The sequence below is a fragment of the Loxodonta africana genome, chromosome 14 (genome assembly GCF_030014295.1).
Source record: "Loxodonta africana isolate mLoxAfr1 chromosome 14, mLoxAfr1.hap2, whole genome shotgun sequence".
NCBI classification, from domain to species: Eukaryota; Metazoa; Chordata; class Mammalia; order Proboscidea; family Elephantidae; genus Loxodonta; species Loxodonta africana.
Window position 1 is genome coordinate 53,590,213 of NC_087355.1, and position 16,621 is coordinate 53,606,833.

Genomic DNA, 16,621 nt, shown 5'->3' on the forward strand with positions numbered 1-16,621 from the left:
AGTCTGACACACATGGCAACTGTTTTCTTGTTTTGTTTTGTTTCATGGGCCTATTAAACCTTGTATCTAAAACAAAGCACATCCCCACCCCCTCAAGCCACTCTCCTTTCTACTATTCCTATGTCTATTAATGATATCAAGTTTTTCCATTCAACAAAGGCCCAGAATAGAAATACCTTTTCTTCCCCCTTCCATCATACTTAACCAGCCACTAAGTTCTGATGAAATTGCCTCTTTGCGTCTGTTTCCATGGCCATCCCACTCCCTCAAACATTTATCCCCTTATGCTTGGAGTAACCCAACGGCCTCCAGTCTCTTTCTCCTCCAATCCAGTTGGAGGAACCATTCTAAAACAGCCCTTTGTTTATGTCACAGTCTTATAGGGAACACCCGTATTAGGAATCCCTCACCTTTCTGGGTCACCATACACTTTGACCTGATCATCACGGGGCAGAAACAGATCCAAGTTACATAAAGCCTTTTATTTCCTATTAAATTCTGTGGCTAAAACACACTTAGATTTCATTGATTTGGTTTTCAATGCTCTGCCTGAAGGTAGGAAATTTCCATTGTCTGAAATTCCACAGCCTCTCTTCTCACTTGTCAACCAAATCATACCCTTTCTCAGGTTCTTTGGACTCCATGAAACCTTCTCATGCTACTCCATACCTTCAGGATGTCTTGTTTCCTTGAATGGTTTGCTGATTTAATATATAAATTCCTTATAGATGATAGTGACTAGAATGCTTTTCCCTATCCTTCCAGGTGGAGAAAACTCCACTGACATGACTCTCTTGGCCCCTCTCAGCTCCTTTACTCCCTCTGCTCGGGGGAGGTTGAGGGACTGACCTGAGAAGTAGATGCGGGGGGAATAACTGGGCATGCACAGCCCAGCGTGGCCTCCTTTCTTTTGAGAGAGTATCTCTCTGCAAAGATGAAGTTGCCCCTGCCTCCCTCCACTCTGTGTGGGAAGGCCGGCCTATCCCATTCAGCATGAAATTCCTTGTAAACTTGTGACTGGCTGGTAAGTCCACCTGATTCTGGGGTTCAGTATCAGCAAGCCCACTTGCCTGCACATATAAGCATTGGCCTCTGACCTGCCCTCTATTAGAAATAAAGAAGATATTTTGACCTCCTTATTTACTGTTTCCCCCCTCCGCCCTCAAATTGTTCAGAACATGGGCAGGGAATAGGATGCTATTTATCAGAGCCGTCTCAAAACTCCCAAACATAGACTTGCCCTAGTTTTTTTTTTTTTATGAAAAAAAAATTTTTTTTAATTACAAAAATGATTAATGCTTACTGTAAATGAGTCAAACAATACAAAAGAGTATAAAGGAGAACATAAAAATTACTGGAAATGCCAGTGGAAAGGGATACCGCTATTGACCTTCTAGTGACACTTTGTTTCTTTAATCTCTAGGCACACACACACACACACACACACACACACACTTTACATAGTGGGCTGCTGTTATACATGCTATTTTCGTTGGGAACTATTTTATTTTTTGTGAGCTATTTTATATTTTCCCTGTAGTTTTCTTTGCTTACTTTCCTCCCTCCATTTTCCCACAAATTAATATTAATAGCCTCACGTATATTCATCACTCATTTCTCTACCCTCATAAAATCTGATATAGACATGTTGTTGTTGTGTGCCATCGAGTAGATTTTGACTCATAGTAACCCTATAGGACAGAGTAAAATTTTCCCATAGGGTTTCCTAGGCTGTAATCTTATGGAAGGAGATTGCCAGGTCTTTTCTCCTGTGGAGCAGCTGGTGGGTTTGAACCACTGACCTTTTGGTTAGCAGCTGAGAGCTTAACTATTGTACCACCAGGGCTCCTTGATATAGACATAGCTACATATTTATATTGTAATATAAATATATTGTCATTGTTATTTTTAAATGAGATTATTATATAGACTTCTTTGGATTCCATTTAACAAAAAATAAATAAAACATGGAAATCTCCCAAAGTCTATTTTAATTCATTTTTTAAATAAGGGAATACTATTTTTTTTTTTATGGATTGTCATGGATTGAATTGTATCTCCCGAAAATATCTCTCAACTTGACTAGGTCACAATTCCCAGTATTATATGATTGTCTACCATTTTGTCATCTGATGTGATATAATGAGATGGACTAGTGACAGTTATGTTGGTGAGATCTACAAGATTAGATAGTGCCTTAAGCCAATCCTTTTTGAGATATAAAAGAGAGAAGCAAGCAGAGACACATGGGGACCTCATACTACCAAGAAAGCAGAACTGGCAGCAGAGTTCATCTTTGGACCTGAGGTTCCTGTGCTGAGATTCTCCCAGACCGAGGGAAGACTGATGACAATGACCTTCCTCCAGAGCCAACAGAGAAAGAAAGCCATCTCCCAGAGCCAGCGCCCTGAATTCAGACTTCTAGCCTACTGGCCCGTGAGAGAATAAACTTCTCTTTGTTAAAGCCATCCACTTGTGGCATTTCTGTTATAGCAGCACTGCATGGCCAAGACATGGATGTACCACAATTACCCTAGTGATTGGTGTTCATATCATTGCCAAACTTTTGCCACTAGGAATAAATGCACTGTTTCTACGGAATATCTTCCTTGAAAGAGGGTTACTAGGTCAAAGGATACATTTTTATTGTTTAGCTTTTTATTAAAATATATATACAGAAATAATATACATTAAAATGTAATATACGTAAGTGTACAGCTTAATGAAATTTTATAAACTGAACTAATTGTAACTAACGCTGGGGTCAAGAAACATAACAGGATGGATGTCCTAGAAGCTCTCTTCAGGCTCAAAGGGTCGATATATTTTAGATTTTAATAGAATTGCTGGATTGCTTTCTAAAAGGCTGCACAACTCATACGTGAAGATGCACTTTTCCCTCCTGGAGCTGGGCTGCTGCAGATGGCACGCAAACTGTGCACCATGAAGTAGGATACAGTTCTGATCAGCCATTCAGGGCAGTGGCCCTGGAAGCACTCTCCTTATGGTTCTTTAGCTTTTCTTATATGTATGAGATTGTGTTATTCTCCTTTATGTGTATCCCTCATAGTAATGAACACAGTAAACCCTTGAGAAGTATTTGCTGAATTGATCATTGAAACCCATTGCTATTGAGTCTATTCTGACTCATAGCAACCCTATAGGACAGAGTAGAACTGCCCCATAGAGTTTCCAAGGAGCGCCTGGTGGATCTGAACTGCCAACCCTTTGGTTAGCAGCCTTAGCACTTAACCGCTCTGCTACCAGGGTTTCTGAATTGATCATTAGAATGACAAAAAGGTAAAACAACATGTCTCTTCCTCTTCTCAAAATACTTCCAAAACTTCACCTTTGGGTCCAATAGTGAATGCTCTGTTGCATGTTGAGCAAAAAGAAAATGGAATTTAGAATCAGAAAACTTGAGTTCAAGCTTCAGCTGCGTGATATTGGGAAATAAGTGTAACTTTTTAGGGTTACAAATTTCTGAATCTGTAAAATAGAAGAAGAGAGAGAAAGAGAGAAACCTCAAATAACAAATATTCCTTCCTCACAATTATAAAAGTAATTAAACAATAACACACGTGAGGAACACACTTCTTAGTTCAATCAAGTATATGAGACCAAATGGGCAACACCTGCCCAAAAGCAAAGATGAGAAAGTGGGAAGGGCCAGGAAAACTGGACAAATGGACATGGGGAGCCAGGGGTGGAAAGGGAAAGGGCAAGAGTGGGGACTGTGGGAATTGCAACCAATGTCACAAAACAATTGTGTATAAATTTTTGAATGAGAAACTAATTTGCATTGTAAACTGTCACCTAAAGCACAATTAAAAAAAAAAAAGGGAATTTAGAGAATATATGTAAAAAGCTTTTTGTAAACTGACAAGTGCTGTTTAACTGTTAGTTAATATTAATATCTATTCATCCCTTAAGATGTATTTAACTATTATTTATAAAAATACAAGTTTTATTTTTTATTCCACATTCAAACGCATTTTATTCCTTGAGCATATATATTTGCCTTCCTCTTACTGATTTGAAAAGAAATTAAAAATATTTCTTCTTTACTATTATATGTTTGGAGCCCTGCTGACGCAGTGGTTGAGAGCTACGGTGTGCTACGGCTGCTAGCCAAGAGGTTGGCAGTTCAAATCCACCAGCCCCTCCTTGGAAACCCTATGGAGCAGTTCTACTCTGTCCTACAGGGTCGCTATGAGTCAGAATCGACTCAATGGCAACTGGTTTATCTATTTTTATTTTTACTTTTTGAAACAGGGACTATAGAAGAACCTCCTAAAAGCTGAACACTGAGTGAACACAAAGAATTCGATATCGGTGGCCCTCAGTAGGGTTGGAGAGAAGAAACAATCAATACTGACTTCTCAGCCTTGCCCAGCCACCTCTTCATCTTCATCTTCCTACTGTTGTTAGCTGCTGCTGAGTCAGCTTAGACTCACGGCGGCCTCATGTGCAACTGAACCAAACATTACCTGGTTCTACATCATATTCACGATCATTAGTGTGCTCGAGTCTATTGTTTTGGCCACTGTGTATTTTGAGCACCTTCCAACCTAGGGGCTCATCTTCCAGCACTATATCAAAAAACATTCTTTTTTAAAAAAATGTTTTATTGTGCATTAGGTGAAAGCTTACAGAGCAAATTAGTTTCCCATTCAATAGATTGTACATAAAGTGTTCTGTAACATTGGTTTCATCCCCCACAATGTATTGGTACTCTCAAAAAATATTCTGCTATGACCCATAGGGTTTTCATTGGCTAATTTTCAGAAGTAGACTGCCAGGCCTTTTTTCCTAGTGTATCTTAATCTGGAAGCTCTGCTAAAACCTGCTCGCCATGGGTGATCCTGCTGGTATTTGAAATACTGGTGGCATAGCTTCTAGGATCATAGCAACATGCAAGCCACCACAGTACAACAAACTGACAGGCGGGTGGTAGTCTTCCTACCACCTCCCTTGAAAGTCTATTGGTGCCCCCAGGTTCTTTCAGCTCTTTGACCTTGGCCTGCAGTAGCTATCTGCTCCTTCCCCAAAGCATTTTCCCATACTTCAGTTATTCTCCTACCAAATTACAATTTGTGATATGCATGTACCGTCAGTACACAGATACAGAATATTTACGTAACTGTTGTTATTGTTAAGTGCCATCAAGTCGATTTATTTCAACTCATAGTGACCCCATGTGACAGAGTAGAACTACCTTATATGGTTTTCTAGGCTGTAATCTTTTTTTTTTTTTTTAACCTTTATGGAAGCAGATGGGTCGCCAGGTCTTTCTCCTACAGAGCGGCTGTGTGGGTTTGAGCTGCTGACCCTTTGTTTAGCAGTTGCTTGCTTAACTATTTAACTATTTCATATAAATCAGTTTACTTTTATAAACTTAGATACATCTGTACCATTATTATATCAGTTCATTTTACCTGTATTTTATTAATATAAAATGCATTTATTTTTCAAAGGAAATGTTACTACTCTAAATGGATAAAACAGCTAACTGTAAAAATAAATAAAATAAAAACAAAACAATGTCATTATATTTCAGCTAGTTGCCATTGGCAACTGTAGGCCCTAAGCCCCAAGACTTTATTAAAAAAAAAAAAAAAAAGACTAGCAAGTGTGGAGAAGTATTAAAAGCCAAGTGGTACCTAACTGAGGAGGTCTGGTGGCGCAACTTTTAAGCCTCAGGCTGCTAACTGAAATGTTGATGATTCGAACCCACCCCATGGCTTCATGGGAGAAAGACCTGGTGATTTGCTTCCTTAAAGACTACAGCCTAAAAAAAAAAAAAAGATTACAGTCTAGAACACCCTATGGGGCACCTATGAGTTGAAATCAAGTCAAGGCACCCAACAACTGTGCCTAATTGAGACTTCCCTCTTCAAATAATCAGAACATGCTTAAATGAATTTTAAGAGGAGCTACTGAGGCAGCCTATCACGGGGTGTGGGAAGAGATGCACAGAGGGTGGTTGGGTGGGCAGGGCAGCTGGTGAGTAAGCACAATGAAATAAACAACAACAACAAAAAAAACCCCAAAACCATTGCTATCAAGTCAATTCCAACTCATAGCGACCCTATAGGACTGAGTAAAACCGAACCAAACCCCTTGCTGTCAAGTCAATTCCTACTCATAGTGACCCTACAGGATAGGGTAGAACTGCCCAAGAGGGTTTCCAAAGAGCAGCTGGTGGATTTGAACTGTCAACCTTTTGGTTAGCAGCCAAGTTCTTAACCACTAGGCCACCAGAGCTCTGGGAATAGGAAAAAAAAAAAAAAAAAAAAAAAACCTATTGCCATCAAGTCAATTCCAACTTATAGTGACCCTATAGGACAGAGTAGAACTGCCTCATAGGGTTTCCAAGGAATGTCTGGTGGATTTGAACTGGTTAGCAGTGGAACTCTTTAACCACCATGCCACCAGGAATTCCAGGTAATATGAATAGCGTGTGGCAAATCTAAGAGAGAGACAATGCTAACCAATACACATCAAGGTTTAAACCATTTGCAGATCATAAGCAACAACAACAAAACCAAGGTAAGAAACCAAGCTGAAGGAGAAAATTTAAAAATCCTATTCCCACTGACTGCTGTGTAACTCTGTGACTCACCTCTTTAGAAAATGGGCACAAAAATATCCAATTAAAGCACATTGTTAATCTGGCGGAGGACCATGACCCAGAGGCACACGTAACTATTTCCTTATTGAGAATGAAAATATCGCATAAAAAATGGGCAAGCATAATTCATTATAATATATGTCCACCTTCCTAGGGTTTCCTTTGCCTTATTACTCATTACCTTTTAAAATCCTCAAGAGCTGGAGTTTAGCTTTAGAAAAAGAATTCATTTAAAACTCTTCAAAGCCACCAATGAAATGCTTGACCAGCAAAGAGACTAGATAAACACTGAGTTAATTGTGTTGACCAGTATCTTCAAAGCTAAGTGGGGAGTGGCAGCTGAGTGGGAGGACTCCAGATTTTAGCTTTACTTTCTAACAGCTTTTTCAGCTGGTCATCCCCAGAGCAGGAAGGCTACTGTTTGCAGAGTGAATGCTCTGATCTAGCTTGTGGCATCAGAATGTTAATTGACGTTTGATGATTGGCATTGAGTAAATCTCTGCATCAACCTAAATTAAAATGAAAATCTTCAGGGCTTTTTTTTTCCCCCTTGGTAAGGAAGTGACCTAGTCTGAAAAAACAAAACCCATTGCAGTCAAGTCGATTCCGACTCCCAATCCAATAGGACAGAGTAGAACTGCCCCATAGAGTTTCCAAGGAACACCTGATGGATTCGAAGTGCTGACCTTTTGGTTAGCAGCTGTAGCACCTAACCACTAAGCCACCAGGGTTTCCTGACCTAGTCTAGGGGTCAACAAACTATTGTTGGCTAGCAAATCTGGCCCCTCCATCTGTTTTTATATGGCCGTTAAGCTAAGGAGTCCCTGTGTGGTGCAAAAAGTTAAGCACTTAGCTGCTAACTGAAAGATTGGTATATCACAATCCACACATAGGCACGTTGGAAGAAAGCCCCGATAATCTACTTCTAAGAGTTCACAGCTCTTGAGAATTCTATGGAGCATGGTTCTACTCTGACCCACATGGTGGTCACCAAAGTTGGAATCAACTCCACGGCAACTCATTTTTTTAAGCTAAGGCTGACTTTTTATTTCTCTATGGTGGTAACAATCAAGAGAAGAATAATATTTTGTGACTTATGAAATTCCAATTTCAGTGTTCAGCATCAGTTTTAGTGAAATTTAGCCACACTCATTCATTTATATATTATCTTTGGGTGATTTCACACTACAGTGGCAGAGTTGAGCAGTTACAACAGAGACAGCCATAAAGCCTAAAATATCTACTATCTGACCCCTGTCTTAGACCAAAAACCCACTGCTGTTGAGTTGATTCTGACTTAGAGAGACCCAATAGGACAGAGTAGAACTGTACCACCGTGCTTAACTGCTGTACCACCAGGGCTCCTTTGTCCTAGACCATTGGTTTCAAACTTGGCTGCATGTTAGAATCACCCAGGAAACTTAAAGAAATACTGATGGTACTGTTGCTTGGGTCCCAACTCAGAGATTCACATTAAGAACTAGGGCCAACAAACATATGAGTCACCTGGGGATCTTGTTAAAATGCAGGTCCTGATTGACTAGGTCTGGAGAGGGGCATTTCTAACAAGCTCCCAGTTCCCTAGGTGTGCAATGAGTTTGCACTCGACTACTAACCTAAAGGTTGGCAGTTCGAGTTCACCCAGTGGTGCTACAAAAGAAAGGCCTTGCACTCTGCTTCCGTAAAGATTACAGTCAAGAAAACCCTATAGAGCAGTTCTGCTCTAACACACAGGGTCATCATGAGTTGAAACTGACTCCATAGCAACAGATTTGGTTTTTTCGGTTTAACAAAAAAAACTCCCAGGTAGTAGGTACCAAAGCTACCAGTCCACGGACAACACTTTGAGTAACAAGCACCTATCCTAAGCTGTCTCAGAAAGCAGAGAGAACAAAACTTTTCCACATGTCTTTTATCTTCTCTTAAATGTAGGTTAGATAATGCCATAGAACAAATGTAGCTCATAAAATTAATCACAGACTTGTTTAAAAAAAACCTGTTGTCATTGAGTCAATTCTGACTCACAGCAAGTCTATAGGACACAGTAGAATTCCCCCCACAGGGCTTCCAAGGCTGTAATCCTTACAGGAGCAGAATGCCACCTCTTTCTCCCAAGGAGCAGCTGGTGGGTTGAAACTGCCGAACTTACGGTTAGTAGCCAGTCTTTTTAACCACTGGGACATCAGGGCTCTTCAAGCTACCTCCGACTCAAACTACCTTGTATGCTAAAAGGGATTTTGATCTTTTCCCAGAAAATAAATGGTTTTGAGTGCCTGCCTTAACATCAATAGGCGTAGACGTTCCATATTCATTGAAGCTCTGAAAGAGTAATTACAGCCTTCTCCTTTCTCCCCGCCCCCCCCATTCCTTGAAGAAAGTTTTTGAGGACTTTGTACAAAGAAATCCTCTGTTGGTTGATGGTCTTGAAATTGTGGGTGGATTAAGAATTAGTCCGATGCCAATATTTTAGGAAAACACGTTCCTGATTGGCTGTGGTTGCATGTTAGGAATTAACTAGGAGGAATACAATGCTCTGGAATCTAAGTTGGCATGAGTCATTCGAAACCCCTTTGGACTAAAATTGAAAAGGGGAACACTACGAGATCTCATGCAGACATTTTATCCCCAATTTCTCTATCCTTTGCTATGAAGAGGATTAAAAACGTGGAATTTCCAAATCTCTTATCTCATTGTTAGGTTGGTAGATGAAAAATATGCAGTTCTTTTAAATACTTTGCCTGCCACTTAGAGAATGTTGAGTGTTTTGTCACCCTAAACCTATATATTATTGGGATCTATGTAGTCTGGTGAAACCCTGCTGGCGTAGTGTTTGGAGCTACAGCTGCTAAGCAAAAGGTCAACAGTTCAAATCCACCAGCTGCTCCTTGGAAACTCTACAAGGCAGTTGTACTCTGTCCTGTAGGGTCACTATGAGTTGGAACTGATTCCAAGGCAATGGGTTTGGTTTACTCAGTCTTTGGAAATACAAATATTCATGAAACCTTAGATACGTTAAAGTGATATTGATGACTTCTGTGAATATAAGTTTTACTTCCTATTTCCTCCTTTCTGAAACGAAAAGCCATCTCAAAGAAATTGTCTTATTGTAGCCTCAATTTCGTGAGAGAAGTCTTCATTCCCTTTGAAATTTACTTAACCTGATAGTGACTGGAAACCCTGGTGGTGTAGTGGTTAAGAGCTACTGCTGCTAACCAAAAGGTTGGCAGTTCGAATCCACCAGGTGCTCCTTGGAAACTCTATGCGGCAGTTCTACTCTGTCCCATAGGGTCACTAGGAGTCTGAATCGACTCGACGGCAATTGGTTTGGTTTTTTGGGGGGTGATAGTGACTGAAACTTTGACAACTCAACCCCAAGTTGCACTCTGCAACTGAAAACCCAAACAGAATGAAGACCCCACGATGCCATAAAAGACCCTGGAAGTAAATATACTGTGGGGGTAGGAGGCTTTTAAGGGATACAGGTGCTCAGCTAGAAACACCTGGATTAGCCCACATGCAATCAGATGTTGACTTCTTTATACACACCCCTACACCTCACACTTGTCTCTGCCCTCATTCTTTGCTCTTCCGAGAATTTCTTTTATTAATGGAGGCAGAGTGATAATGAACAAGGAAGAGACGGAGGTGTCTGCTGTTTTTTTTTTTTTTTAATATATTACAATTTTATTGAGATAGAATTATAATTCACACACTATGAAATTCACACTGCTAAAAGGTAAAATTTGGTTGTTTTTCGTATATTCTCTGAATTGTACAACCATCACCATTATCTAATTTTCATCATCTCCAAAAAGAAACCTTGTACCCTTTAGCCATAAAAAAAAGCTCCCCATATTTCCCACCTGCAGCCCTGGCAGCCACAATCCACTTTCTGTCTTTACGGAATTGAGGAAGAAGGATTTTGTGGTTGGAAGTCTGGGTGCTGGTTTCAAAATTGGGCCCCAAGATGGCTCCTTCACTCTGGATGAATCCCTTCACCTCTCTGGGCCTTGGCCTCCTCATCTGCCGGATCCATGGTTCTCAGCCTTGGCTGCACATTAGAATCAGAGAATTAAAAAAAAAAAAAATACTGATGCTCAGGCCCCATCCTTAGAGATTCTAATTCAATTGATTTGGAGTGTAGCTATCAACAAACACTCGCCAAGCCGTTTGCTGTCGATTTATGGTGCCCCCATGTGTATCATAGCAGAACTGTGCTCCGTAGGGTTTTCAATGGCTGCTTTTTTGGTAGCAGAGTGTCAGGCATTTCTTCAGAGGTGCCTCTGGGTGGATTCGAATCTCCAGCCTTTTGGTTAGCAGCCAAGTGCATTAAGCATGTATGCCACCCAGAGGCTTAGGCATTGGAATTTTTAATAAGCTCTGTAATCAGATGGGCTCCAAGGCCTTGCTATCAAAATGTGGTGGGGCGGGGTGGGGGGACCAGCAGAATCGGCATCATGCAGGAGCTTGTTAGAAAAGCAGACTCTCAGGCCCCTCCCCAGACCTATGGAATGTTTATCTGCATGCTAACAGGCCCCCCAGGTGATTCGTGTGCACTTTAAAGTTTGATATGCCCTGCTTCTAGGTCCCATCCAGCTCCAACCAGCTGTGATTTTGTGATTCCTGCTCCATCCTTCATGGACTACCAGGTGATTTTAGGAATCAGTTCCCACAAACCAAAGTTTACCCCACACTGGAAAGTTGGCTGTCAGTTTGCTTGCTGAACAGGATATAGAACTATACCACTGGCAAAGCCTTACAAGAAGTTTGTTCAGTGATAGTTAATTACACAGTAATTTGGAAGAACATCAAGTCACTTTAGAGCTTTTTTTATCTACTGTCCAGGAGGAAAAAAAGGAATCTGGTGTTTAGGTCACTACCTGTAGCCAATTTTGATGCAGCCTGTGCTTTGCACAAGTCACCAGTCAGGCAGGCAATCGGTTTGCATTTAAAGGAGTAGGAGCAGAGCTTTTCTGCCTTAGCTGCCCATTAGAATCACCTGGGAGCTTTTAATACTCCCAATGGCGAGGCTCTCCCACCCAGGCCAATTAAATCAGAACCTTGGTATTTTTTGAAGCTCCTCAGTTGACTCTAATATTCAGCCAAAGTTGAGCATCACTGGTATAGAGGCTTTTCATTTCATTTTATTTTTTTATTGTACTTTAGATGAAGGTTTCTAGAGCAAATTAGTTTCTCCTTAAACAATACACATATTGTTTTATGACGTTGGTTGCCAACCCTACTACATGTCAACACTCTCCCCTCCCCAACCTTGAGTTCCCTGTTGCCAGCTTTCTTGTCCCCTCCTGCCTTCTGGTCCTTGCCTCTGGGCTGGTGCACCCCTTTACTCTTGTTTTGTTTTACCTGCCTGTTTAATCTTTGGCTGAAGGGTAATGGTATAGAGGTTTTACTATTTTTATCCTGTTTTGAATGTGCAGAAAATTCTGGGTTTGTACTTTCTTAAGGTCTAAGGAGAAGCCCTGGTAGCACAGTGGTTAAGCGCTCAGTTGCTAACCAAAAGGTCAGTGGTTTGAATTTACCACCCACACCATGGGAGAAAGATGTGGCAGTCGACTTCCATAAAGATAACAGCCTTGGAAACCCTATGGGGCAGTTCCACTCTGTCCTACAGGGTCACTCTGACTCAGAATGACTCCATGGCAATGGGTTGCTGTAAAGTCTAAAGAAAGAGCCCTGGTGGCGCAATGATTAACCACTTGCCCGGTAACTGAGCTGTTGGCGGTTTGAACCCACCCGGCAGCTCTGTGGGAGAAAAGGCCTGGCTACCTTCTCCCATAGAGATTATACCCTAGAAAACCCTAGGAGACAGTTCTGCTCTGCCACATGGGGTCACTATGAGTTGGAATCGACTCAATGGCACCTAACAATAACAACAACAACACAGTCTACGGCTGTATTTCCAATGAATTATCATTATCGTGATTCAATAGCCATGTGCAGAGCAATGTCTTAATGTCTCGAGCACCACCAGCAGGATTTGAGAGAAAGAATACCAGTGAAGGAGACCTCAACAGAAGCTCAGAGAAGGCAGATGCATTAACTCTTTGCTTGACCAAGCTCAGGATAGTGGCAGCCCTGACATGTTGCGTGATTTCTCCAGAGTCCCACATGCACAGGAAAGCCTGTGCTGACATTTTAAACAGGACTTTCCCAAGTTGCCTGTAGATTTCAGGAAGTAAGTCATTGGATATGCATGTTTAACTTTTCTCATGGCTCTCGAATTCATGATTGTGGTGCTAAAACGTTAATTAGCCAACAGATATGTACAGAAAATGGTGCCCAACACCTAAGGGAGGGGCTGGAGAAGAAGCCCTAGGCCTCCGGGATCTGACCAATGACATACTTGTTCTTAGGGTGCCATCAAATCAGTTCTGACCGATAGTGACCCTAGGTACAACAGAACAAAAGACTGCCCGGTCCTGCGGCACCCTCACAATCGTTGCTATGTTTGAGTCCATTGTTGCAGCCACTGAGTCACTCCAACTCATTGAGGGTCTTCCTCTTTTTTGATGACCTTCTACTTTAACAAGCATGATGTACTTCTCCAGAGACTGGTCCCTCCTGATAACATGTTCAAAGTATGTGAGACGAAGTCTTGTCATCCTTGCTTCTAAGGAGCATTCTGGCTGTACTTCTTTCAAGACAGATTTGTTTGTTCTTCTGGTAGTCCATGGTATATTCAATAGTCTTCACCAACACCATAATTCAAAGGCATCAATTTTTCTCCCGTCTTCCTTATTCATTGTTCAGCTTTCACATGTATATGAGGCAATTGAAAATACCACAGCTTGGGTCAGGCGCACCTTAGTCCTCAAGGTGACATCTTTGTTTTTTAACACTTTAAAGAGGTCTTTTACAGCAGATTGGCCCAGTGCAATGCATCGTTTGACTTCTTGGCTGCTGTTTCCATGGGTGTCGATTGTGGACACAAGTAAAATGAGATCTTTGGCAATGTCAATATTTTCTCCATTTATCATGATGTTTCTTATTGATCCAGTTTTGAGGATTTTTGTTTTGTGTTAAGGTATAATCCATACTGGAGGTGGTAGTCTTTGATCTTCATCAGTAAATGTTTCAAGTTCTCTTCACTTTCAGCAAGCAAGGTTGTATCATCTACATATTGCAAGTTGTTAATGAGCCTTCCTCCAATCCTGATGCTACATTTTTCTTCATACAGTCCAGTTTCTTGGATTATTTGCTCACCACACAGATTGAATAAGTATAGTGAAAGGATACAACCCTCATGTACACCTTTCCTGATTTTAAACCATGCAGTATCCTCTTGTTCTGTTTGAACGACTGCTGCTTGGTCCATATACAGGTTCTGCAGGAGCACAGTTAAGTGTTCTGGAATTCCCATTCTTCGCAATGTTACCCATAATTTGTTATGATCCTGTAAAGCTAACTTCAAAAAGGGGAAGGAGAATCAAGATCAACAACCCAAGGCTGATTCCTATGAGGTGGAGGTCAGACATGCTTCCTCTCTCTGCTGTTTTTACTAATTCTGATACCAACTGTCCCTTCGCAGCACTCTCCACTTCTCTGCTGGGTTTGATAATTCATTGCAGTAGCTACACAGAACTCACAGACCATACTCACAACTATGAGGCTTATTAGGGAAGTAACAGGTTACAAATCAGGCTCAGGAACACTCAAGGATACAGTCCTTCCGTTAGTACAACCTCTCCCCAACCGTGCGCGAAGATGCACCTCTCCCTGGCCCTAGGCCTCTGCTCAGAGGCACTCAATTTTTTCTCTCCTTGGGCCAGGAAGCTCACCACACTGTCTCCTGCTGCTGGGTCTCTGCTGCCACTGCTTCTCACTGTCTTCAAGTTGACAGCTCACTCTCTCTCTGTCTTCTGGTCCCAGAAGCCTCCCAGTGCTGGGATCCTGGTCCTAAGGACGTGCTGGCTCTTCTTCCTTGGTGGTGGTGGTATATTCTCTTCCTTCCCGCCTCTGGGGTGGCTCATTTCAAGCCCAGCGGGATGGCAGAACTAATCCTTTGGCAGCCACAATTACCCTATCACACACTCCTGTCCAGTCACTTGTGTGGGAGTTACAAGACCATAGCTGGAAATGCCAAACACAAAAGTGATCTGTCACACCACAGATCCACATTCAAATGCCTTTGCGTAGTCAATAAAACACAGGGAAACATCTTTCTGATATTCTCTGCTTTCAGCCATGATCCATCTGACATCTGTGATGATATCCCTTGTTGCAAGTCCTCTTCTGCATCTGCCTTGAATTTCCAGCAGTTCTCTGTCAATGTACTGCTGCAACTGTTTTTGAATTATCTTTAGCATAAGTTTACTTGCATGTTATATTAATTATATTGTTCAGTAATTTCTGCATTCTATTGGCTCACCTTTCTCTGGAACAAGCATGAATATGGACCTCTTCTAGTTGGTTGGCCAGGTAGCTGTCTTCCAAATTTCTTGGTATAGATGAGTGAATGCTTCCAGTGTTGCGTCCGTTTGTTGAAACATTTCAGTTGGTGTCTTAGTCATCTAGTGCTGCTGTAACAGAAATACCACAAGCGGTTGGCTTCAACAAAGAGAAATTTATTTCCTCACCGTAAAGTAGGCTAAAAGTCCAAATTCAGGGTATCAGCTCCAGGGGAATGCTTTCTCTCTCTGTGGGCTCTGGAGGAAGGTCCTTGTCTTCAATCTTTCTCTGGTTGAAATGCTTCTCAGGCACAGGGACCCCAGGCGCTAACGACACGCTCTGGTCCCAGTGCTGCTTTCTTGGTAGTATGAGGTCCTCAACTCTCTGCTTGCTTCCCTTTCTTTTTTATCTCTTGAGAGATAAAAGGTGGTACAGGCTACACTGCAGGGAAACTCCCTTTACATTGGATCAGGAATGTGACCTGGGTAAGAGTACTATAATCCCATCCTAATCCTCTTTAACATAAAATTACAATCACAAAATAGAGGACATCCACACAATCCTGGAAATCATGGCCCGGCCAAATTGAAACACACATTTTTGGGGGGACATAATTCAATCCATGACAATTTGTATTCCATCAATTCCTGGAGCATTGTTTTTCACCGATGCCTTCAGTGCAGCTTGGACTTCTTCCTTCAGAACCATCAGTTCCTGATCATATGCTACCTCCTGAAACAGTTGAACACAGATCAATTTTTTTTGGTACAGTGATTCTGTGTATTCCTTCCATCTTCTTTTGATGCTTCCTGCATCATTAAATTTTTTGCCCATAGAATCCTTTGGTATTGCAACTCGAGGCTTGAATTTTTTTTGCAGTTCCTTCAGCTTGAAAAATACCAAGTATGTACTTCCCATCCAGTTTTCTAACTCCAGGTCTTTGCACACTTCATTATAATATTTTTTTATCTTCTCGAGTCACTGTTTGAAATTGTCTGTTTAGCTCTTTTACTTCGTTTCTTCCTTTCGCTTTAGCTACTCTATGTTCAAGAGCAACTTTCAGAGTCTCTTCTGACACCAATTTGGGTCTTTTCTGTCTTTTTAATAACCTTTTGCTTTCTTTGTGGATGATGTTCTTGATGTCATCCCACAACTCATCTGGTCTTCAGTCATTAGTGTTCAATGTGTCAAATCTATTCTTGAGGTGGTCTCTAAATTTAGGTGGGATGTACTTTGGTTCTCATGGACTTGTTTTAATTTATGGACATTAGGGGTCCAGAAATAGAGCAGTTAGTAAACAGTGTTTGCAGAATGTAATTGAGGTCTCAGTTGATAAAATCATCAAGAACTGCAGGAATTTCGAGGAATAGAAATCAAAAACCACTGGGATAGGACTGATAAGCTTCATAACAAAGATGGCTCAGGGAGGGGGTGAAGAGGGTCTTGGAGGAGGTAAACAATTTATATGGTATTCTTGTTATACAGAACACTGTTTGTTGCATTTACTATGAACCAGGCATTGTGCTACAAGATTTCCATGTATTATTTATTCCTCACAGCATTATAAGATAAGAACTA

The 16,621-nt window shown here is 41.3% G+C and overlaps 1 protein-coding gene across 1 annotated transcript in view; it reads left to right on the forward strand.

The window, feature by feature from the left end:
- Positions 1–16,621, forward strand: part of ATP6V1C1 (ATPase H+ transporting V1 subunit C1) — a 106,682-nt gene that overhangs the window by 7,608 nt on the left and 82,453 nt on the right. The gene's annotated exons all lie outside the window — the stretch shown is intronic.